At 50.8% G+C, this 13841-nt stretch overlaps 1 long non-coding RNA gene across 1 annotated transcript; it reads right to left on the minus strand.

The window, feature by feature from the left end:
* Positions 1–7441: 7441 nt before the first annotated feature.
* LOC136019984 (uncharacterized) lies at positions 7442–8444 on the minus strand. The gene is made up of 2 exons (XR_010615143.1): positions 8386–8444; positions 7442–8138 (listed from the first exon to the last, which is right to left on the minus strand). It is a non-coding gene; the product is annotated as an uncharacterized LOC136019984 (long non-coding RNA).
* Positions 8445–13841: the final 5397 nt, after the last annotated feature.

The following is a 13841-nucleotide window of genomic DNA, read 5'->3' on the forward strand; positions in this document are numbered from 1 at the left end:
TGCCAGAAGCTGCCCATTCTGTCAGGAGGAGGAGATCCTGCTGGAGAAGTGTTAAGTGGGTCCTGCTGACTCATTGGTGCAGATGGCTCTGGCCCCCACGCGAGCCAGGAGGGGGAGAGCATCCAGCATAGGGGCTGAGCTGCTGCCCCGGCATGGGAACACGATGGACGGGGCACATCAAACCAGGTTTCACTTCATTCTCCGTGTCCCATTGAGTACAGTGAGCACCAGACACCGGGCAAAGCTGAGGTGCACCCACAGGCTCCCCGTGCTCCTACGGCAGCTCTTCTTTGACAAAACACATTTATCCCTGCAAGATGCCCTCCCCAAACCCACATCAATGTCCCAGCAGAGGAACCAGAGCAAAGGTGTGACTCGAGCAGCAAGTGTGGCTCCAAACACGAGGCAGAGACCTCAGTCCTGAGCTCCTGGGGAGCCAAAGCAGGGAGGGAAAGCTGGATGGGGCACTGGGGGCCTCACATTAACGTGTTTCTCAGAACTACAGGCTGGTTTGGGTTGATGGGATCTTAAAGCTCATCCAGTTCCAACCCCCCGCCACAGGCAGGGACACCTTCCACTAGAGCAGGTTGCTGCGGGTCCCATCCAACCTGGCCTTGAACAGGCAGACAGCTCTGGCACTGGATCCATCACAGCCGTCCAGCTGCCTGGAGTCCTTCCTTTGGGAGGCGAGGGCACAGAGCTGAAAGCTTCTCGTTCCCATTAGGAGCAGGCTGCCTTTGGTGAGCCAAAGCCTGAGGTCTGTGTGGGGTGCCATGGGTAGGGATGTGTATTTCCCCACCCAAACCCCACTGCAGCACCCACCATGGAACCAAGTAACAAAGGGTTTGCACCCTCTGGAGCCTGAGCACTCCCAGAAAGCCTGTGCAGCACCTGTCCCTCTTGCCAGGCCTGATCCTAAGTCCACAGGACACAAGCTTCTCATCCAGCCTTCGTCTGTACAGCACCTCCAATCCCCAGCTCGATGGGGATGGGATGCTCCCACCACTCTCTTCTGTCCCCAGACGCTCAGAACCATCTCCCTCCCTGGCTTCCATACTGCATGCTCCCTGAGATACTTCTCCACCAGCCTGATCTTTCCTGGGAGCAGTCACCAACTGCTGTTCCAGGTCTTCCTTGGGCTTCCCAGAGGTCCCAGCCTGAGCTCCACCACATGTGTTCTCCTCCTCAGCTCCCCACAGACCAGCCGGTCCGTGCCCCCAGCAACAAATGTACCTGACCCGAGCATCCTCCCTTGCCTGGGTACCACCTTCCCGCCCCCACCGAGCCCTCTCATGTGCACTGAGCATCACGCATTCCCTGGGAATGGAGGTGGCAGATGGGGAGGGGTCAGCTCCCCCCATGGGCACTTTGGGTTCCCATTTCAACGTCACTTTCACTGGAGTGTGTGTGCAGGGATGAAAGGCTCCGTATTAAGTTGCCAATGTGATCACGTGCTGCCGGGACGTGGCTGTAGCTAAGCAGCACCACCCCCACTGCCACTTTTTGGCTGGTGACTCCTCTGCTGGCTGCTCCTTGGAGTGCCCCAAAAGGAAGGAGCAACCAGCCACAGCACCCCAGGAAGGGGCAGAGCCAGCTCTGCGCAGCCCCGGGCACCACCCCACTAAAGGCTTTGGTACTCGATGCCCAGCTTGCGGGGGTGACAGCACGAAGCTGTCCAGTCTGCAGATGCCCCCAGCACTTGAGAGTGCTCAAGGCCAGGTTGGACAGAGGGGCTTGGAACGACCTGCTCTAGTGGAAGGTGTCCCTGCCCGTGACAGGGGTTGGAGCTGGAGGAGATTTAAGGTCCCTTCTACCCGAACCACTCCGGCGTTCTAAGACCGTGCTCCACACCCCAAGGGGTGGCAGCGCCGAGCTCGGGCCAGCACCACCGCTCCCGCTCCCGAAGACAACGGGCCCCGAGGCTGCTGGAGCAGAAGGGGAACCGCCGCGGGTTCCGGCCGGGGCAGGGAGCGCCGCGCCTCAGCCCCGCGGCACGAACGGGTCCGGTGCCTCCGGAGGAACCCAGCGGTTACGGCCCAACGGCCGCTCCGGGCATCCCCGCGCGCAGACCGCAGCCGAGGCGGAGGAACAGCAAAGAGGCGGGGCGGGGCGGGGCGGGGCGGGGCGGGGCTTGCGGCTCCGCCCGAGCTGGGCGCCGGCAGCGCGGAACCGTGGCCCGGCCCGGCCCGTGCTCGGCGCAGTGCACGTGCGCCGCCCGCAGGTGAGCACGGAGCCGCGCGCCTCGAGATGGAAACACCCCCTGGGCAGTGGCGACGCGTGCCAGAGCGGCCCCGAGCGGAGACACCGCGGTCGGCTCTCTGTGGTACACGTGCGACGCTCTGGCCGCAGGCGTTCCTCTCTGTGGTAGAAGGGGCGCTCTAGCTGCCTTTCCATGGTACATGTGCGGTGCTCTGGCCACAGGCCTGCGTCTTTATGGTACCAGAGGTGCTATAGCCGGGCTCGCAGCCGCCGCGGGGGCCGGAGCTCGGGGCCCGGCGTCGTAGTAGCTCGTCCCGCGCTTTGCGCCGCTCGAGACCGGCGGGACCCGCTCCGCAGGCTCCGGCGTCCCGCGGACGCTGCGCAGACGCTCCTGAGCCCCGTGTCCGCTCCAGTGGCGCCGGGACCGAGTCCGGGAGGAGCCGCGGAGCGCCCCTGGGACCGCTGCAGCCGCCCGGGCCCCGCCGCGGCCTCACTCCACCTCTCCCCGCCGCAGCGCAGGTAACGGCCATGCCCCGGGCGCACGCGGGGGTCGAGGCTTCAGCCCCTGCCGGGGAGGGACCGGAGCTTTCGGCCGCGGCAGTTCCGGCAGAGCCCGGGCGCTCCCGCCCGCAGCAAAGACAACCCCTGCGGGGCAGGGCCGGGCCGGGCCGGGCCGGGCGGGGGCAGTGGCCGCGAGCAGGAGCGAGCTGCGGGAGGTGTCCGGGGGAGGTGCCCCGAGAGCCGGCTCCTAGCGGGACACGGAACGACGCGGAGGTTGCTCGCCTTCGGTTGTGCGCACGAAGACTTCGCTGGAGGCAGCGGAGAAGCTCCGAGCAGGAGGCGTATAGGCGGGGAATGTTATAACTAGCTGCAGGAACTTATTAGTCTCCACCTCTTGGCGTCTATGCACTGCTCTCCAGTGACTGTGGGCAGGGGTCTTGAGGATGGACTAAGCAGTCTTCCTCGCGGTGTACTTTTCACCTTTGGCACGGTTGGATGCCCCAGTAATCACAAAACTAGCTGAAAGCAGCCATATCTGTAATTCTTCTGATAGCTGGAAAAGATTTGGGAGAGTGTGACCTTCCTGCAAAATTTATTGCAGGATGGGCAGATAAGGAGTATCCCAAGCTAGCAGATGTTTGGGAGGCACTGTCTCTAAACTAACTGATAAGTAGAAGGATGGTGTGAAATCATTCATTCATGTTCAGTGGGGCCACTAAATTCCACAGACTTACAACACAAACATTGTTCTTTATTTTCGACCTAAGTTAGGCTAAAAGTACGTTAACCCTATGTTTTTCAGGCACTGGCTTTTCTTATACCAAGCTCCCCCCCCCCCTTTTCTTTTACCTTTATAAATTGTTTTTCTATGTGACTCCCTTTTGCTCAAGAGTTCTGGCCATTTTCAGCTTCTTGTCTAATCTTGTGTCTTTAGCGACCTTTGGGAACTCACAGCGGTTATAGCCACATAGCAACGGCTATGATTTGTGAAAGCCAATACGTTGATGTGCTTATTACACTCTTCCCCTCGCAGCCTGTCTCTTGGCCTCCCTCTCAAGGGAATTCCTCAGCTCACAACACATTGGAGTGTTTCCTCCTGCTCGTGGGGGATCTGAGCCTGCTCCTGGCTTTCATCCACTGCCTGGTGGGCTCTGGGGCAGGATAAAGGTGATAAAAGCATAAAGGTAAGGGGAAGAGCTGGCTGTTCCCAGACCTGATTCCTGGTGGGAGAGCTGTTGCCTTCATGGTCAACCAGAGCCAGAATGTAAAGCCTCTGGGGTTGCTGCAGCTCCTCTCAGGTTTAGGATCTCTTGGGAAGCTTTCATTCGAGGCTTCTCTGTGTGCTGTCGGTGGTGTCTGTTTCCAGCAACGACAGCAGAGGAGCAGGAGGTCTCAGTGATGAGGTTCAGTATCTGGGTCACTCACCATTGCCTCTGTGTGTTCTCTGGTGAGTTTTGATACTGGCAGAAGATGAGATGAAAGGAACATGTGCAGAAAGATGGAAGCAGGGCTGAGCTGCCCCGGGCAGAGGCCACTTGCGAAAGGGATTTGGAGGTGAGCTCCGGGTCCTGTGTTGAGGACACCAGGCGTGGGCAAACAAGGTGGCTGCTCTTTTCCTTTCCCTGTTGGGGTTTCTTGATAGCAAAACCTGGGCAGAGCCTCCTCTCCTGTGCATCCTAAAGAACAGGCTGATGCTTTGTGAGTCGTAGTGCTTGGTTCAAGGACTTAAGTCCTTTCTTTATGATGCGTATTGGCTTTGGAACTTAGCCAAGTCCTGCTTTTCCCTAGCTGTGGCTTTTCTTCATTTGCTTGAGCTTGCACATCAGAAGTGGAGAGTTCCTTTTCCTGTACTGAATTTTCAGTGTGTGTGCGCTGGAAAGTGTTCTTCCAGGACTGAGCGTTGGCTGTTCTACAAAACCTCATCTTCTGCCTGGCTGGAGACCACCAAAGGGACGAACAAGTGCTGTGGTGTATCTTCAGGTGCCTGGTAACTCTGGCTTGGGCTGTGTCAGCTCTCTGGTGCCCCAGTTCCTCAGTCTGTAGCGAGAATCCGGGAGTCTTTCAGGGTGTTGCAGCTCAGTCAGCATCTCTAAGGAGTTTCGTGGGCTTCACAGCAGTGTTTGGTCTCTTCTCACAAAGGAACAAGTGACAGGACATGAGGAAACAGCTTCAGTTTGCACCAGGGCAGGTTTAGACTGGAGATGAGGAGCAGTTTGTTCACTGAAGGGGTTGTCAAGCGTGGAACAGGCTGCCCAGGGCAGTGGTGGAGTCACCATCCCTGCAGGGGTTGAACAGATGTGTAGACGTGGCGCTTGGGGACGGGGTTTAGCGGTGGCCTCGGCAGCGCCGGGTTAATGTTGGACTCGATGATCTCAAAGGTCCATGTCTGTGACGTGGTGGCTGATTCCTGCAGCTGCCAGGAGCCGGGGTTGCATTTTGGTGGCTGCAGATCTGGCACTTCCAAGTTGGAATCTTTGTGCAGTGCTGAAGCTGCTGGTGACTTGAGGCCAGGAACCTCGTGAGCCTTTGCTGAAGGGGCACGTCCCCACCTCAGACCGTGTTCTGTTAGGAAACTGTTTCCAGGCTTTTCCCCCAGAGCTGCCTCTGGTTTAGTTTGTTCCTGCCCGGCGAGTTGTTGTCTGAGAGCATGGAATAGCTGATTTTATTGTTAGTGTTAGAAAAAGGGGCGAATTTTTTACGATAACTATATAAATAGTAGAAATGATTATATTTGAACAATTTATAAATCAATAGTGTGGCTTTGGAAATACTGTAATTTTGCAGTATTGTTTGTAGTTTCGTACCATAGTTATTCAGTAGCCAATGTTAACAATGGTAGGCTTGGTGGCAAGAGCCAACATAACCATATATGGTGAAGGGTATATGGGTGGATTTAAGAAAGTATTGTGAAAGTCTGTCGAAGCAGAAATTATGGACACACCAAGGGTAGTCAAGTGAGAATAAGAGAATGCTGGCGTCCACACAATGGTTGGTGTATATGCAAAGAGCAGAAAGGTGCTGCACATGTATTAGTTAATGATGTAATCCGTGTTGCATGTGTATTAGTGACCAAATTTTTAGTGTATAAATTGCGAACACGATGTGACGAGGTCGAAGCCAGATTTGGGCGAGTGCCCCTGGTTTCCCAGCGCTGCAATAAAGCACCTCATATAACCATTCCGGTGGTTATGTATTTATTCTTATGCTAACATTAGTGCCAACTTCGAGAGCTCTGCAATCTTCAGCCCTGGAGTGGAGAAGCAGGTTGGGCAGCCATAGCTGCAGTGTTGAAAGAGCATGGCGGAAAATCACAAGTCTTCGATAAGCAAAGCTCGCCGAGTCTGTGTCTCCCCAGTGGTGCCACATTTCTGTGCATTTGAGACCAAAGTGCTGTTAAATCCTGCTGGGTTGAGAGCTGCCCTCCAGGAATGGATAACCAGGACAGGGTGCTCTGTGTGGCTTCACATCTTAATGCTTGGAAGGTTTTGCCCTTGCATTGAGGAGCTGTTACAGATCTCCCTCTGAGAAATGGTCCCATGATCTCCAGGCTAAGATTTAACCCTGGCTGGATTCTCTTCCGTGCTGGTGGTGTCCTTCAGAAGCAGCAGAGATCCCCCTCATCCTCCTCCTCAGTGTTTTGATGCTCTTCTAGAACTGACCTAATGCCTGGATTCCTCCACTCCCTGTGCCTCTACCCAGGGTCACTTTTCTCTCTGTCCCATAGCTCTGTAGTTCTGCCCAGGAATGGGGTATTCAAAGTGGGGAGGCCAGAGAGAGGCCGAAACCTGCAGCAGATGAGGCTTTGGCAGCACGTTGTGGTCCTTTCTGGAATTGCTTTGTTGTGGTCCCTTCTGGAATTGCTTTGCCTGATAAATCCTGGGTGCTCATTGGTTTCCCAGGACTGTTTTCTGCTGGGAGTCACAAAGCAGGAGACGCCCTGTGTCTGCTGCTGCTGCAGCTGCTGCATTGGATGGGCTGAGGTTGGTTAGAAATCTCCCTGAGCCCCTGACGGTTCCTTGCTGTCCGTGAGTGATGGGCAGGAGCTGGGGGCAGGCAGGGCTCACGTGCAGCTCCAGCCTCCCTCCCGGTCCTCTCCTGCCCTTATCCCAGAAACGGGGGGAGGCCAACAAGAGAGAAGAGGCTGAAAATGGGCCTCCCAGCCCTCTTCGGCCTTTCCTTTGATCCCACCCACTTCTCCCCTCCTCAGTGCATGAGCTCTCTCTCACCTCTTGTGTCCATCAGTGATGACTGTGGGGATGCGTCCAGCTTTCCCAGAGTGCTGCCAGTGCCTGGCATGGGGATGTGGGGCTGGGCAGCAGCAGCAACTCCTGCGTGTGTGTCCCTGTGTGTGTGTCACCAGTGTCACCAGTTCTGTCCCGTCTCTCCCAGCAGCTCAGGCTGTGGTGCTCCGGCTGTGTGGCAGCTCCAGCCCGGCCTTGCTGTGGCTGCCCGGTGACACCAGGCCCGTCCTCGCTGCTGCCACTCGCTGCCACCACACGGTGCCGGAGTCCCTCAAGTGTGCCTGGCAGTTACACCGCGGCCAGCTCGGTATGTGCTGGCTCCTGTGTCCCTGCTCCCAGCCAGTCCTGACCCTGGTCCCTGGAAGTGATTTCAGTTACCTGTGTTCTTCTGAAATGGTTTCCCCAGGACCTCTTTGGTCTGGTCTGGCGTCTGTCTGCTGAGGCCAGTTAGATGTTGGTACTTGGGTTGATACGCGGATTGACTCCACAACTCGTTAAAGTTGTAAAGTAGGTATGCTTTATTCAGCGCTGAGGTGCATGGGGATCGTTCCTCCAAAGCATGCACACCCAGGGTCGTTTTTCCTTTACATTTATTCCCTTAAGGCATACATATGCATTAGATTACTGATACGCCTATACGTATTTAGTATGTGTCCCCGCTTCGTATTATAATGAGCTAGAAGGTCCTTTGCGCCTGCGCAGTGCCCCCTCTGGTCATGGGCAGGGGTCTCAAGATGAAGTAAATGAGTCTTCCTCCTGTGGGCAGGGATCCTCAAGATGAAGTAAACGAGTCTTCCTCTTCTTAAACTTTTCACCTTTTAATCTTCGCGCATGGCTTTAGGGTTTAGTCGGTACCTCATCCATAAATCATCAGCTTCTCCCCCTTATCAATAGACCCAGACATTCGCATTTCCTTGTCAATAGTTGCTTATCAGTAGAATCAGGCCTCTGTCTCCTCCCCTTATCAGTAGTTTGTGCCTTGTTCTGTTTAGTAAGCATGATAGGTGTTTACAACAGACAATACTTTTGTTTAAGCAAGGAATTCTTCTAACTCTCTTATACAATCCCCTGTATTGTTCCCATGTACATTTATTAACCCTGTATCACTGCAGGACGCAGTGGGCGTCTTGTACAAAAGGTTTTGCATTTTATCGGTGTATACGCACAAGAAGCAGAGGGCATCTCGTGGTTGGGGTCCTGCAAGAAAGATTTTGGTTTTACCCATATACAATCTGTCGTGGTTTAAACCGATCCACACAGCTCATCCACTCGCCCCTCCCCCCCCGACCCTCCCCACTCCCGGTGGGATAGGGAGGAGAATCAGGAGAATGTAACTCCCACGGGTTGAGATAAGAACAGCCCAGCAACCAAGGTACAACACAAATCACTACTGCTACCACCAATGATAATATTGATAAGAGAAAATAACAAGAGAATACGATACCACCGCCGAACGAGTTCGACCCCCCCGAAGAGAGAGAGTGCCCTTCCGGGTAACTCCCAGTTACCTCCCTGGGCATGACGTGCTGTGGTACGGAATACCTCTTTGGCTAGTTTGGGTCAGGTGTCCTGTCTCTGCTTCCTCCCGGCCTCCCCTCGTCCCCAGCACAGCATGAGACTCACAAAGTCCTTGGCCAGAATAAACATTACTTAACAACAGTTAAAACCAATCGGTGTTATCAGCTGTCTGCCCAGGCTGGAAGTCAAAACACAGAGCTTGAACCAGTTACTAAGAAGGAGCAAAACGGCTCCTGGTAAACCCAGGACACAATCGCAAGAAGCAGAGGGCATCTTGTGGTTGAGGTCCTGCAAGACGAGGTGGGCGTCTTGTAGAAAAGGTTTTGGATTTTACTGGTATTTGACTTACGTTGTGGCTTGTTATAGTTATGATTTTGGTCTTGTGATTTTGGTATTGGTGACAGACTGTTATAAATGTATTATTAATTGTTATCTCTGTTTCAAGTGTTGTAACTGTGGAGTGTCTATTTTGTGGCTCATTATAGTGATGATTTTGGTCTTGTGATTTTGGTATCGGTGGCAGGTTGTTATAACTGTTGTTAGTTTGATACAATTTTAGTCTCTGACTCAAGTGTTGTAACTGTGTGGAGTGTGTCTGTGGGATCCCGTGTGTGTGTGTGTGTGTGAGAACGTGAGATTGATAATGGGAAATCAGCAGAGGGGAGAGATCTTGAAAAAGAGTCCTTTAGGGTGCATTTTGGCACGTTTGAAAGAACTGGGAGGGTTTCCTGGGGGCTCGGTAAATGAGAAAAGGTTGATAAAAATATTGTGACGGATGGTGGCCTTTGTATAGTTTGGAAGATCAGGAAAAATATCCTAAAAATGGAACTTGGAATTATGATACATTGTTGCAATTAATGTTGTTTTGAGGTGGCAAGGAAAATGGGATAAGTAATGTATGCAGATATGTTTTTCACTTTAAGAAACGACCCCAAGTGACAGACGGAATGTGAAATTAATATACCTCTGCCAGATCCCTTAATTTTGGCTTTGGAAAAGGGCAGGGAAAAACTGAAAGCTAAGCTGGAGAGATGTTGTTCAGATTGTGATACTGGGGAAAGATGCTAAGGAAAACCAAGAGGGCAAGGAGGGGAGCTCGGGCAGTTCCTGTGTTTGAGCGTGGGATGAGTGCTGGGGAGGCAGAGGTGGAGGGATGTCGGGCGGAGGTGGGGGAGTGGGTTCGTCTCCTATGAGACCAGATCTGTGTGTGCTGTGGGGAGTTTGGACGTTGGAAGAGAGATTGCCCTGGGGGGAGTGCCATGGGGTGGCTCCGGTGGCTGAATTGGAACTAGACTGATGGGGACCTGGGGAATCTACCCTAGCAGATCCACCTGTTAAATTAAAACTAGGGACTAGAGGAAATAAAGTGGAATTTTAGTGGATACAGGAGCAACTTATGCGGCATTAAATCAGAGGGAAAAGAATTTGTTACAGATTTGGGAGCTACTGGTCACCAAGAAAAAGAGGAAAAAAAAAAAAAAGGAGGCGTTCTTTCTGAAACCCTTAAACTACAAATTGGGAAAACAAATGGGAAAGCATAAATTTTATGCATGCTAAATTCTCCGAAATGTTTAGGATGAGACGCAACATTTAAAGAAGGCAAAATGGAATTAAGAGTTAAAAATGATCAATTAAATGCAGTTTTGAGTTTCTCTTTAATTCAACAGAAAAGCAAACAGGAGGACCTCCCTGAAATAGAAGAAATCCTTAATCAGGTATATCTGGGAGTATGGGCGTGTGAAGTTCCAGGTAAGGCGAAAAATGCTTTGCCTGTTGAAGTAGGAATAAAAAGGGTGGTGGGGGCTGCCCAATTAGAATAAAACAATATCCCCCTAAAATTGCAGGGAAAGGGAATTAAAAATCATTGATAAATTTTAAAATATAAATTATTAATTGAATGTGAATTGGAATATAATACTCCTGTCTTGCCGGTAAAGAAATAAAGTTGCAGATTGGTTCAAGATCTCAGAGCAATCGACAAATTTGTAGAGGATATTAATTCAGTAATAGCTAATCCGTATACCTTATTGACTAAATTGAATAATAATCAGAAATGGTTTGCCGTCTTGGATTTAAAGGACTCTTTGTTTACCATTGGCCAAAGAAAACCAGAATTTATTTGCTTTTGAATGGGAAAATCCTGACACAGTAAGGAAAACCCGATTAACTTGGACAGTATTACCTCAAAGGTTTAAAAACAGTCCAGCGAGTTTTCAAAATCAGCACTGGCACTAGAATCATGGAAACCACCCACTCAGACGGGGACTCTGTTACAAGATGTGGATGACCTATTAATTGCCATAGAAACAAAGGAAGAACGTGTCCAGTGAATGGTGGGATTATTGAGTTTTCTGGGACTGAGTGGTTATTGGGTATCCAGACAAAAGGCCCAACTAATCCAAACCTGAGTTTCCTACCTAGGATATGAAATAACAGGAGAACAGAGAGAACTTGGAACTGCTCGAAAAGAAGCCATTTGTCAAACTCCACGACCATCGACCACCAAGTTGCTCCGGACGTTCCTGGTAATGACTGGACGATGCAGGCTTTGGATGCATGATTCTAGTGTTCTGGTAAGACCCCTATGTGAACTGTTAAAAGAAACCCCTCTCTCTTTGGAATGGACTGTTTCAGCAGAGGAGGGCTTTAGAAATTTAAAAGACAAAGCTAATGAGAACTGCAGCTCTGTGTCTGGATGTGACTGAATCCTTTTGGCTATATTCCTATGAAGAGCAGTGAATAGCTTTGGTGGTCCTTACTCAGAAACCTAGTGACTGCATGAGTAAGGTCCCTCTCTCCCAGCTCACCATGGACCTGACCCCAGGCACAGCCAGGCTGCCCTGAGCCAAACCATTGCTCTGTCTTACCTGCACTACATTAAAAACCCCAGCCATACAGAGCTGCAGTCAGGGGTGTGCTGAGGTTAACTGAGGCTCATCCCCAAGGGCACCCCCTGGTTTATGACTCCAATTAATTTATTTTTTTACTCCAATTACTGTTACCTTTTTTTCCCCTCCAGGAAAAGCTTATGTGCAAGAGCCCTTTAGGGAAAATAGGCTCCACGCTGGGTACAAGTTACTCCTGGGGACGTTCCAATTGGACACAGGAGGGAAATTTTTCACAATGAGAACAGTCAGCCTTTGGAATAATCTCCCCAGGGAAATGGTGGATTCCCCAGCACTGGATATTGTTAAGATTCGCCTGGACAGGGTGCTGGGACCGCTCCATCCTGCTCCCTGCTCCCCTCTAAAAGCAAACCCCGCTTCTGAGATGGCAGCAAGCAAACGCCTCTGTGGCTGCCACAGCGCCGGCGGCCCCAGGGGAAGCAGCCGGTCCCTGGGACACCGCGACCCGGCCAAGTGCTGCCCGGAGCAGCCTGCTGGTAGCTGGAGCAGTTATCTCCAGATATGGAGAACACTCCCCAGCCCCAACAGTGATGGTGAAGAGAGGGACACTCACTGCCGGACGTGGTCCACACCGTGCCTACAAAATGAAGCATCTCATCTAGCAGTCACCCACGTGCAAATGCAGGTCTCAAAGTGGCTTGGAGTAAGCCTGTTTGATGCTACAGGTGCTAAGAGATGCTAACAAAGTGCTTTGGAAATAAGCCTGAGAGAAGGTATCGCTGAGAAGTATTTGCAAGCACTTTAATTTGATATTCATTTGGTTTTAAAAAATTGACTTTTTCCCTGCAAGACAAGCTTAAATATTTGTTATTTGCACTGCAAATGTTAACAACAACAAAAATGCAGTAATATTTATGGGAAGTCAGGCAGTGAAGTGGGGATTGGAAGCAAGAAACCAGCTTTAAAAAAAGAGAATAAAACCAATTAAAATTGTCAGGAAAGCATTTGTAAGGAGAAACTCCACAGCAAACTCTGTAACACTTAGGTGGAAAGATCTCTGTCTCCAAGACAGTCCTGTTTTCCTTTCTCCAATTCTCCCCTCTTCCCTAAATCTAAACAAGCATTCTCGGCCCTTGAATGTAAAAAGAATGGCTCTCTAAATGCTAAGGACCACTCCAAACCTGAGATTTCCGTCTGTTTATCAGCAATGCTTGTTGATGTTTCCACTTGGAGGAAATAAGGGTTTTTTTTCGGGGGGGGGGGGGGTTTAGGGGTTTCTTCTTCCTTAGACTGCATACTCATTTATGAGCCCCACCACACTGTTGCAGCTGCGCATCAACTTTTTATGATTTTTTATGATTATTATTTATGAGGTAAAAATCAGGCACGATTACTGCAGAATAGACCCGATTCAATTAGACCTAACCATCACGGAAAGAATGAGCTTTAATCTTACTTCCTTTACCTCTTACTTAATTCCTTCCCTATTCATAGTGGGTTTCTCTCTTATTCACTTGAATCAGAATTGACTTCTTTGAAATTCAGAGGTGGGCCAGATTGCTGTTTCCCATACAAAGCTCAGCACAGTTCCTGTTTTTCCAGGCCATTTTACCAATGCACATTCATAGTTATTATCCAGCCTGATCTCCTGAAGTATTGAAAAGTGTCCCCTTTTACATATACTAATTTGTTTTCCAACACTCTAGTAGCTTTGCCTAAAGTCCAGGTCATTCTTTTCATAGGCTCCCATCGCTGTGGCTGTTGTTTGTCCCCTGGAAACGGGGTAGGCTGCTTGTGCTGCTGGTTTCCCCAGCTGATATCCAACACAAGTCACTTCTGGTTGCAAGAAACCACATTCATCATTAAAAAAGCAAAGTACTGAATCAGAGCCTTCCTCTGCTCCAATGTGCCCATAGTTTATAGCGGGGCACCTTCATGTATTTGCAGATAGTCACTGCAGGTTTAAGATGCTGAAGAGGGCAGGTCTTGACCTAATGGGACATAGAAGCCTCATTTGGACCTCTTGGAAGAAAAACACTTTTAATTAACTTGTGCTGAAAAAACAGTGTTTCACAAACATGATGGTTGTGACCTCCCTTACATCCCAGTGCCTGGGACCACACTAAATTTAACAGCAGATTCACCTGAATGCCTTAGATTTACCACTGTGCTGAAGCCTCAAATGAAGCTGCCACAGGGAATGCTCCCCACTCTCCCACAGCTTCACAACCATACTGTTTGTATTTACTCAAATTACCCAATTAACCATTCCCTGAGCAGGCGGAACCACTGGAAACAACTTCCAGCCGTACGTAAATACAGAAAGACATCAACTCGCTCACACTTCCCTGAACAACCCTTTCCTCAAGCCAAACCCAAGGTAAATAAGCTTCTACACTGAGATACTAGAGTTGGCAGGCACAAGCACCTTCACTGATAAACACTACTAGTTAGAATCAGTAGGTACCAAGACAAATCTCAGCTTTACAAGGAGACACTTGGGGCCTGAGATGCGTGTTTCAGATGCAAAAGTAAA

This window comes from Lathamus discolor, chromosome 10 (assembly GCF_037157495.1).
Source record: "Lathamus discolor isolate bLatDis1 chromosome 10, bLatDis1.hap1, whole genome shotgun sequence".
NCBI lineage: Eukaryota > Metazoa > Chordata > Aves > Psittaciformes > Psittacidae > Lathamus > Lathamus discolor.